Source organism: Oncorhynchus nerka, linkage group LG18 (genome assembly GCF_034236695.1).
Source record: "Oncorhynchus nerka isolate Pitt River linkage group LG18, Oner_Uvic_2.0, whole genome shotgun sequence".
Classification (NCBI taxonomy): domain Eukaryota; kingdom Metazoa; phylum Chordata; class Actinopteri; order Salmoniformes; family Salmonidae; genus Oncorhynchus; species Oncorhynchus nerka.
Window position 1 is genome coordinate 19,158,632 of NC_088413.1, and position 10,716 is coordinate 19,169,347.

General features: G+C 41.2%; 1 pseudogene; it reads left to right on the top strand.

Annotated features, from left to right (window-relative positions):
* Positions 1 to 94: 94 nt before the first annotated feature.
* Positions 95 to 10,716, top strand: LOC115116092 (sterile alpha motif domain-containing protein 9-like; annotated as a pseudogene).

Sequence of the window (10,716 nt, forward strand, 5' to 3'; positions counted from 1 at the left end):
TTCCTTATATGGAGATCAAGGGTAGGTCTACAGTATGATCGGATATCAGCCTCCTCTTCAGACGCAGGCTAATGATCTACTAGCTGTGAGCTACTAAATAGACCATGTTTCTCCTGTATTAGTAGCTTCTGGGGTTAAATTCGGCACCTCCTAGGTGCGGCTCAGAATACCTGACGAGTTTAGTGGTTCATTGTCAAGAATGCAGCAGGGAAACGGTTACTGATATTTCTGTGGCTGCACAGGATCTAAGAGCACACCTTTCAAACTGTGCAGATATGAGTGAAGTTAGGACTCTGAGTGGTAAGGTTCTGTTTAAAGTCTTGGATATATTCCGTTATTGTCTACACAAATGTTTTCTAAACTAAAAATACTGCTGTAATTAGTCTAATTATTACAAATGAATGCAGCCTAATTACGTTGAGCTCGTTATAATAATAATAATAATCGTACTGATTATTTCTCATGCAATAACTGAGATTCTGAATGTATAAATCAGACATACTCCGTGGGTGACGAAGGTCCAAGTTTACTCAATAGCGTACTGAAATCAACTGATTTCCTGAAATCAACTGAAATCCTGAGGGAAAATCTTATTTGACGTAGCAAGTCTACAGTACAGAGTTACAGTACACTCCCTGGTATATTATGTGTCTCTGGAATGCAGAAACACAAGTTTTCATTCAGTCTGCTCCATGTTCGATGAGGCGATAGGCAATGAATAGGTTTGTTTGCTTTTCATGGTAATGTTTGGGAAGTAAGCCATTGTCAAATAACCATGACACTATTCAAATCACAAGTTCATATGAGAAGCTGAAGTTCCGGGTAAGTATGACTGTCAAATGAAATGTACTGCATGTGCAACCACTGCTGAGTCATCGAGGGGAGGTGTCTGATCTTGTATCCCTGGACCATAGGAGAGAGTAACCAGATTACCTTTATCCTCTTTGGCTATTGTAGAAACTGTATCTTTCTACTGCATGGGAATGCACAGTCTGCCTATTGAAGGTGACACAATATGATACGCCTTTTCTACAAACAACATAACTACCACGTTTGGGAAACAATACATTTTCTACGAGAGTATCCCAAGTGGTTTCTATACAGAGGAGAGGTATTAGTCTGTTGTGGTCATATAGGAATGTGTGTTTACTAGACCTGGTTCTCTATGATTTGGACAAGAAGTCCGGTACATTGTTTCCGCTTGTTTCAATACTGAGAGTTTCAGAAAGGGAATGAAGTTAGCGGGAGATTTTGATACACGGTTAAAGAGCATTTGACATTTGAGTCATTTATCAGATGCTCTTATCCAGAGTGACTTACAGTTAGTTAGTGCATTCATCTTATTGAGACAGCAAGGTGAGACAACCACATATCACATTCACAGTAAATACACTTATCCTCAATAAAGAAGTTACTGCTAAAGAGCGGTTTTTCGGATCTTTCCTCTCACCCCTCTCGCTTCGTTTTCTTTGTCAGGAACCTGAATGCTGGTGTGGAGACAGGATGAGTGACAACACTGTATCGCCTGAGGGTGCAGAGAGTGGGAAGAGTGAACATGTCCGTCAATGGCTGCATAGTAGTCCCACCGCCCCACAGGAGTATAATGAGGACGTTGCAGGGTCAAGTCTTCTCTGCCCTGGTAAACAGGGCTTGGTGGCCCAGGAGGAGAGAGCAGAGTCACCTAGCTGTCTGTCAATGAAGAGTGATCACTCAATGGGTCAGCCAATCAACTTCCACCGAGGACATGGCACAAGAGACAAAAGGTTTGGGCCTGTATTCACAGTCTCAGAGTAGGAGTGCTGCTATAGGATCAGCTTTGCCTTTTAGATCATAATGAATAATATTATATGGACAGAGGGGAACTGATCCTAAATCAACACTACTACTGTGAGACACTTTAGGCCTTTTCGCACTGCAATGTTCTTAGCCCTGGGCTAAGACTGACCCTATGCTAACTTATCCTGTGTTCACACTAACATTTGTTAATCCTGGGCTGAAATATCCTGGGGACAGTGGGGAGCAGACGTTAGCCTGCCTACATAGCAACCGTTTTTGTTAGCCATAGCAACCATGTTTTCACACCGATGAAAGTATGTTTTTTTTGTCAGGTTTTTGTCCTCAGATGGAAGGATGAAATAGTATAAATGTACTTATTAAAATAGCGTGCAGAACTCATCACAAGCATATGAAAATGAAGTGAAAATGCAGCTATTGTGATTGGACAGTGAAATATTCTATGCGTTTTTCTTGACCCCCGTTTCACACGGGCTATTTTGGCACCGGGTTTCTGGGTCTAGTCCTACAAAGTTGGACCTAACCCTGCTCCGGAGCAAGGCCAGCTAGCCCTGGGCTAAGGTTGGTGCTAGAATGTGTAAGTGTGAAGACTTGCATAGCCCTAGGCTAAAATCTCAATAAACCCAAGGATAAGGAGACTCGTGCAGTGTGAACACTGCATATGGATGAATATGGGTCCCGATTTCCAACTGTCTTTACAAGCTATGTTATAGGGTTAGGGGACTGACTGTATATTTCACAGGGAGGGTGCAGAGTCACCTACATCCAGCTGTGTGTCAATGAGGAGCGACCGCTCAATGGATCCACCGATAAACTACAAGAGAGAGTTTATTCCCAATCGCAGGTCATTTATGATTTTCATAATGAGGACGTTGCAATGTGTCAATACGTCCAACAATCGACAAAGACAAAAGGTCTGGGCCCGTTTTCACAGTCTCAGAGTAGGAGTATTGATTAGTATCAGTTTTGATTAGCATCAGTTTTGGTTAGCATCAGTACTGATTAGCTTCAGTTTTGATTAGCATCAGTTATGATTAGCATCAGTACTGATTAGCTTGAGTTTTGATTAGCATCAGTTATGATTAGCATCAGTACTGATTAGCTTCAGTTTTGATTAGCATCAGTTATGATTAGCATCAGTTATGATTAGCATCAGTTATGATTAGCATCAGTTTTGATTAGCATCAGTTATGATTAGCATCAGTTATGATTAGCATCAGTACTGATTAGCTTCAGTTTTGAATTGCATCAGTTATGATTAGCATCAGTACTGATTAGCATCAGTACTGATTAGCATCAGTTTTGATTAGCATCAGTTTTGATTAGCTTCAGTTATGGTTAGCATCAGTATTGATTAGCATCAGTTTTGATTAGCATCAGTACTGATTAGCATCAGTTTTGATTAGCATCAGTTTTGAATATTATTTTGCATATGGTTTGATGACGGTTGACTGACCGAAAGCTCAGCCACAATTAAATAAATAGATTTTCATCTGTCTGGAAATGTGCAGCGACTTTTTCCTGTTTCTCCAGTTTAGCATTTTGACTCCAGCACCCTCACTAAATTGGTTTGGGTGTGTGGTAGATTCTGCCTATTATCTATCAGATCATAATGATGTAGGGGGACTTGATCCTAGATCAGCACTCCTACTCGGAGACACTTTGAATATGTGATTTCTAATAGACATCTTGCAGATCGGTAAAAGCGACTGTACATGAGCATAGGATTGATTAAAAACACACCTCAATTATTTTGTTTGCAGGGAGGGAGCAGACTCACCTACGCCCAGCTATCTGTCAATGAAGAGTGACCAGTCAATGGGTCCATCTTCAAGGTCATTTATGATTTTAATTAATAGATGATTTTTAAATAATTTAAAGTATCTAAAGTGGGTCATGTGGGAATTTTTTACTATAAAAAAATCAACAAAATTAAAATGCACAATACCTTGCATGTATGTATAAAAAAAACACATTTGAGGTGATCCAAAACATCAATTTGTTTAATTTCAAATGAATGTATTTGCACCTAATGTATTTCCACCAATTGTAGGATGATGACATCAGACACAACACAACTGTCCATTGGTGGAGTGCATGCAACAATGGTATGTTTGCAAGTTTTAAGCTGAAACTCTATGTATGCATAGTAAATGTATATTCAGTGGATTGTTCTTAGTTTCAATAATAATAAGCAATAGGCATTGGTGATTTGGCAAATAAAAAATATCAACTATATGTGCAGCTACAGTAACTGTTAATTGGTTTAAAAAGAAATACAACTGCCTATGGTGATGATCGTTTTTATTTCTTGGGTTCTCAGCATACTGAACATCATGGCATGAACAGAGTCAGCAACCTCAGAGAATTCCCACAGAGAATCGAAGACTGGACGAAGGAGCATGTGAAAGAGTGGCTAATTAGTAGCCTCAAACTCCCTGAGGTCGCAACAAAACTTTATGAACAGGACGTGTCAGGAGCTAGCCTGGTTTGCATTGAGAAACAGGACTTGACTGATTTCGGTGTTAAGTTTGGGCCGGCGATTCAAATCATAAAAAATGTAGAGATACTGAGAAACGACTTGGAGAGTGTAGGGAGAAGCATGAGATCCCCCGAGAGTGACCCCTTCAGAAGACAGGAGAGATTTAGATTTAGGGCCATACCAGAAGCTAGGATGGGGTCACATGAGGAAACTCTGGATTCTGACAGTGTGAAATCGGAGTCGGTGGCGCCAAGTCTAAGCTCATCATGGACATCAGTGGAAGAACTGAGACATTCCGGTTCAGATGTTGCATCCCCCATTCTACTGCCAATGGTAGAGTCGGAATCCATTCCAGCTTATGGAAATATGGAGGACAATACGAGACAAAGTGAGACGTCCATCTCATCATTTCACCACTTAAGAGAAACTGCTCCAAATCTGGAGAAGAGAATATGTCCCCCACGTCCCTTTGACCAAAACGATCTATCGTTCACATACATACAAAATGATACCCTCCCCCTGAATCCGGTCCCAGCAATCTCATTGACCCGGTACATGAGTACAAGCTCCTGCCAAGCACAGAGGAAGCCAGTGATATAGATATTCTGGAAAAGTTCAGCGATGAAGTGTTTAGTTTTTCCGCAGCCTGCATGAACTCTCGCACCAATGGTACCATTCATTTTGGGGTGACAGGCGGGCCCAGACACATGCATGGACAGGTGATTGGGCAAAACCTGCCATCATTCAATATGTATACAGACAGGTTTGACATGCATCTCAAGGAACACTTTGGAGAAGAAACAAATATCGCAAGAGCATGCATCAGACCTCCAAAATTCTTTCAGGTTCAACGTCTAGATGGCGCGACTTCAGACAAGTGGGTGATAGAAGTTGATGTTGTCCCAAGTTATTCACAGACTCAAGAGAAGCTTTTCTATACCTCAATAATATCTGAACAAAATGGAGAAGAATACAAAACTGAATGTCTATTTATTCGACAAGGTCCAAAGAGCATCAACATTCTTGCAGACAATAATCCCAGAAGTCTACAGGAGAAGATGAGAGGTTTGACAGAGGAAGTCAAATGTTGGTCATCAGCACGTAAGTCAAAAGAGGAGAGCAACTGTCAGCAGATAACCCAAAACCAAAACCACCAAGGTCAGAGGCTAAAACAATTGATAACTCATGGGAGAGACACACTTGAAAGCTCATTGCAAGTTATAGTTGTCACAAACAAGTGCCACCCCAGTCGACATGAACATTTGGGTTTTTGAAAGAGATGAAGTTGTTTGCAGTGCTCGAGTTTGACCCAGAATCTGACATGAACGGGACATGCAGTTTCTACAGAACAGATCGCATAGCGAATCTTCATTACCCTCGAATGTACAATACTAATGACAATGTCTCCACTGTTATCGGAAAGCTGAACTTGTTTAAGCAGACAAGCTGGGTCTTTTGTAATGGTCGAGCAAATGAGGTCAGTGAAGCAGACAGACCTTTCAGTACCAGTGAATGGCTGAAGAAACGTGCTGGAGAAATCAGCGATATGGTTTCATTTCTCTGCAATCCAGACGTCTTGTCGAAAGACAGATTACTTGTGGTGTTCATGCTTCACTCAGGAGTCACTGACATCTCAAGCCCTATACTTGAGGCCTTTTGTGCCATCTATCGCACTCTTGAGGGTGAGGATAATATGCTCTGCATATGCAAAGATTCAAATGTATTCAGTCAATGGAGAGACATGATAAACACTCGCTGCAAAGTGGATATTACTAGTAAATGTATCTACGAATTGAGCCTGACTGAAATCGACTGCACCATCAGGAAAATCAAAGAACCCCAGACACGGTCCTCTAGGAGATATCTGCCATCTTCTGGCTCCAGTTCAGTCCTCCTGACACAAAAAGACGAAGAGCTGATGACCGTACTTGATATACTGAGTGAAAATGAATGTGAGAACACTGAAATTGAAACCAAAGACACTTTTGAGGAATTCAAGACCAACACGGAGGAGGACTTTTACAGAGGCGGACAAGTGACTTGGTGGAACTTCTACTTGTCCGAGAGGCCAGGTTGTCTGCCATTCATCAAACGTGACAAGTATGAGGATCTTCACAACCTGATCACACCTACAGAGGGGTACACATCACCATGCATAATAATAAACCTCTTCCATCATCCAGGATGTGGTGGAACAACACTGGCCATGCACGTGTTGTGGAACTTGAGATGTAAATTCAGATGTGCCGTTCTGAAAAACACCACAGCACAGAACAGTGAGATCGCAGTCCAAGTCACACACCTGCTGACCTGTGGCAAAGAGAAGCAGTTGAGTTATTCTCCTGTTCTACTCTTGGTGGACAACTGGGAGGACGTTGAAGACCTACAGAGATGCATACTAAGTGCAGCCAACGAGAAGAAGAAACCTGACACTCTGATGGTCATCATACTGAACTGTGAGAGATCCCAGATTCCTGCAGAGAGCTCCAGAAACAGCCGACTTGACAATGTGTTCATGCTCAACAAGCTCTCCACCAAAGAGCAGAGCTTCTTTGAGGTGAAACTGAAAGAGCTCGAAGGTCACCATCAAAAACCTGAAACGTTCTACGCCTTCATGATCATGACAAACAATTTCAGTGAGAAGTACATCAAGAATCTGGTGTGCAACACCCTGAAAGACCTTGACACCTCCAAAAAAGAAGGACAGCTATTTTCACTCTTAGCTTTGCTAAATACATATGTGAACGGCTCCTACATGGCCCTGTCCCTATGTGAGGATTTTGTGGGGATTAGGAATGCTCTGTGGGGAAAAGAGACACTTGAGGACAAAATGAACCCATACTCCACGCTACTGATGCGCTACAACATTGAAGAGCACGGCACTTATCAGGCAGTTCGGTTTCTACACCAAATGATTGCAAGTAATTGCCTCAAAGTCCTCACCGGAAAGCACAAGCTTCAACTGGGGGAAATAACAACCAGTCTGTTACACTGTGACTTGCTGTACAAATCTGGCATGGGTAAGGACATCCTGGTTCAAAACATCCAAAGTATGCTGATCACGCGGCAACGAAAGGAACTTGGACATGACAAAGATACACTGTTCTCTCCTTTGATTGAAGACATACAGACGGATGAGGGAACCAGCCAAATCAAAGAAGTTCTTGTAAGAGCAACAATGAGATTTGACAAAAACGCAACTCTGCCACAAGCTTTGGCAAGGCATTTCTATCTGAAAGAGAAGGATTATATATCTGCTCTGAAATGGGCCAAGGATGCACAGCAGAAAATGTACAATTCTTACATTGCAGACACATTGGGACAGGTGTACAAAAGCCACCTGAAATATCAAATTGAACGTGCTGAGGAGCTCACTCCAGAAGAGTTAGACAAATGCCTAAAATTAGCATTTCAGGCCACCAAAGCATTCAGAGATTCACAGGAACTCGCAAAGAAGGATGAGCCAATGGATTCCCTTGATCTGCCCAACAGAAAGAGACAACGAACCTACAACACATCTGGGTATGTCGGTGAAATGGAAGTTTCAATGATTGTTTTTGATATCATCAAAGATATTCCTTTCTTCAACAAAAGTGACGCACTCCAGCGAGACAAAATGCTGCAGTTCCTCAAAAACCACTTGCCAGTGAGTGATTTTCATGAAACAACAAACAGTACAAATGATCAATTCATTGCTGTTCTGTCAGACCACGAGAAATTCCTGGTCTCTTTGAAGCCACGGCTGAAGGAGATGTTCAGTTTTTTTGAGAACTACTTCACATACCTGAAGCCAAGGTCAATTGAGAAGGAGACAGCAGAGGACAGAAACAAACGGAAAGTATCAGAGCTCTTCAAGAAGTACATTCACATCTTCTGTTCCTCGGGAGAAGAGAGAGCCTCTGAAAGGGCCAGTAAACCAAAACTGAGTCTCCGGCAGGAGATAGAGGAGCAGCGAAACTATTTGGAGCAAAAGCGAGCAGATTCATTTGCTGGTCTTCTCCAGTATCTGAACGAGAAGAATGGGAATCAAATTGAATTAATTCTGAAGAAATGGCAGTTCATTGTTCAAAATTCTACACGGAAACTCATGGCTGACCGGATCAATTTCATCCTTGCAAACGTTGTTGTTCTTCACTGCATTAAGCAAAGCTCAACATTGCTGAAGAGGTACGAGGAGCTGGTCTCCCTTCTCAACGAGGCACTGCAAGAAGAGGGAACCCATTCAAACTGCACAGAGCTGTACTACCTCTCAATGTTGCTGATGTGGCCAAGAAAGGACAACCTGCTTGAGAGCACCACAACGTTCAAAAACATTGGCACGTATGTCACTTCATCGAAAAAATCTTTCCATCGTCGCTTCTCCCACATGTTTCCGGCGAAGAGTTGCATCGCACATTTCTACCTCGGGAAATCAAGAGGACTGAGGAGAATCATTCACAAAGGTAGGCTTGATCAGTTGCTGTACAAAGAGGGACCCAAAACATCACACAAGAAGGCCTCATCCAAAGATAGACCCCCAAACCCGCATCAACTGTGGCAAAGTGGAGCAATATGGAGGGATCCTGAGATACAAAACCTGTTACAACGGGTCAAAGGGAAAACGGAAAACGGTGACATTTATGTTTACTACGGGGGCAATCTGAAAATCTCAGTGCGTCCAGTATACCTTGGTGGAGTCCGGAGTGGATGCAGTACGGAGGAGGTCTCCTTTTACCTTGGATTCACCATGGAGGGACCCGTCGCTTATGACATAAAGTATGAAAATGACCAGTAAACAGCTTACCATCAGGCAGACTGAGGAAGGGATGTAAGCGTTTGCACTTAGGGAAAGGAAAGGCTTCCATTGAAGTTATATAGGCCTAGAGGGTTTGACTGGGGTGAATGTCTGTGAATCAGGACAGAATCACATTAAGTAAGATACCAGTGTGCTCTTGTCACTGTGTGAGGAAACCCAACCTCAACCACCTGGATATAATCAAAGCAGAGAGAACAGGTGTCGGGTGACATACAGCAATGAATCATTCATGCTTTTAGAGGTGAAACAATGACAATCATTCATGCTATTAGAGGTGAAACAATGACAATCATTCATGCTTTTAGAGGTGAAACAATGACAATCATTCATGCTTTTAGAGGTGAAACAATGACAATCATTCATGCTTTTAGAGGTGAAACAATGACAATCATTCATGCTTTTAGAGGTGAAACAATGACATTCATGATTTTAGAGGTGAAACAATGACAATCATTCATGCTTTTAGAGGTGAAACAATGACAAACAGTCATGATTTTAGAGGTGAAACAATGACAATCAATCTTGCATCAGAATGGATTGTAATGTCTCTAAGTCCCTGTAATTTTGTCTCTAAGTCCCTGTAATTTTGTCTCTTAAGTCCCTGTAATTTTGTCTCTTAAGTCCCTGTAATTTTGTCTCTTAAGTCCCTGTAATTTTGTCTCTTATGTCCCTGTAATTTTGTCTCTTATGTCCCTGTAATTTTGTTTCTAAGTCCCTCTAATTTGGTCCCTAAGTCCTTGTAATTTTGTCCCTAAGTCCATGTCATTTTTCTCTAAGTCCCTGTAATTTTGTCCCTAAGTCCCTGTCATTTTTCTCTAAGTCCCTGTAATTCTGTCTCTAAGTCCCTCTAATTGTAACATACAGTACTATACAGTAGCAGACCAATGAACAAGGATTGTAGACCTATTAACCATTTGCAACTATTCAATGCTTTAAACATGTTTTATGGTTTTCCATTGTGTTTATTGAAACTACGGAATGATTATTGTGTTACAAGGCATATTGACTTTCTGCAAGTTATGTACCTTCTTCAGTTGTTTGTCTAAATACATTCAATTGTGTGGTTATTTGAAATTATTATTTACAAGAGAGAAGAAATTAGGAGAAAACCTATTGTCAATGTTTGTTAATGGAATAAAGATAATTGCATACTATATATATATATATATATAGCATATACCTGTATTTATTTGAGGATGTTTTTTCCCTGAATGTTCTGTAAAACAATTATGATTCTATTAAAAAATGTAACCTGCATGTCTTACACCCTACTGAAAATATTTTAATATGTGACACTTTTCAAATCACATCAAATCGTATTGGTCACATACACATGTTTAGCAGATGTTATTGCGGGTGTAGCGAAATGCTTGTGCTTCTAGCTCCGACAGTGCAGTAACATCTAACAACATATACCCAAAACACACAAATCTTAAGTAAGGAATGGAATTAAGAATATATGCATAGATGGACGAGCGATGTCAGAGCGGCATGGACTTAGATACAGTATAAAAAATATAGAATTAAGCAATAAGGCACGAGGGGGTGTGGTATATGACCAATATACCTCGGCCAATATACAATTTTGAACCTGGTAGTGTGCCAAATGAATATTCATAACCTACAGTAAAGCACTGTTTGATTA